Source organism: Monodon monoceros, unplaced genomic scaffold, assembly GCF_005190385.1.
Source record: "Monodon monoceros isolate NGI ecotype Baffin Bay Population unplaced genomic scaffold, NGI_Narwhal_1 Super_Scaffold_19, whole genome shotgun sequence".
NCBI classification, from domain to species: domain Eukaryota; kingdom Metazoa; phylum Chordata; class Mammalia; order Artiodactyla; family Monodontidae; genus Monodon; species Monodon monoceros.
The window spans coordinates 14,508,445-14,508,761 of record NW_021703775.1 but is presented as its reverse complement, the minus strand read 5'-3'; positions in this window follow the sequence as shown (position 1 = coordinate 14,508,761).

The window sequence follows — 317 nt, the reverse complement described above, 5'->3', positions numbered from 1 at the left end:
CGGGGCGCTGCCCGCTGTCGGCCCGGCAGCCATGCGCCCGAAAGGGGGGAGCCTGCCGGGGTCGCAGCTCGCTGCCGGGAAGCACCCGCCGTCGCGGTTGGCCCGGCCCACCGGCGGGGCGCCTACGGCCCGGGCCCGGATAGGCCCCAGGGGGGGCTGGGGGCGGCCGAGCGCCCCTCGAGCCGCGCGGGCCGGTCATACTGGCGAGCGGCTGGCGCCGGCGGCCGGGCATTTCCTCTTCCTGCCTACGCGCTGCGCGGCGGCGGCGGCCAGGCCGAGGCCGGGCTCGGGCGCCCGACCGCGGCCTGCCGACGAGC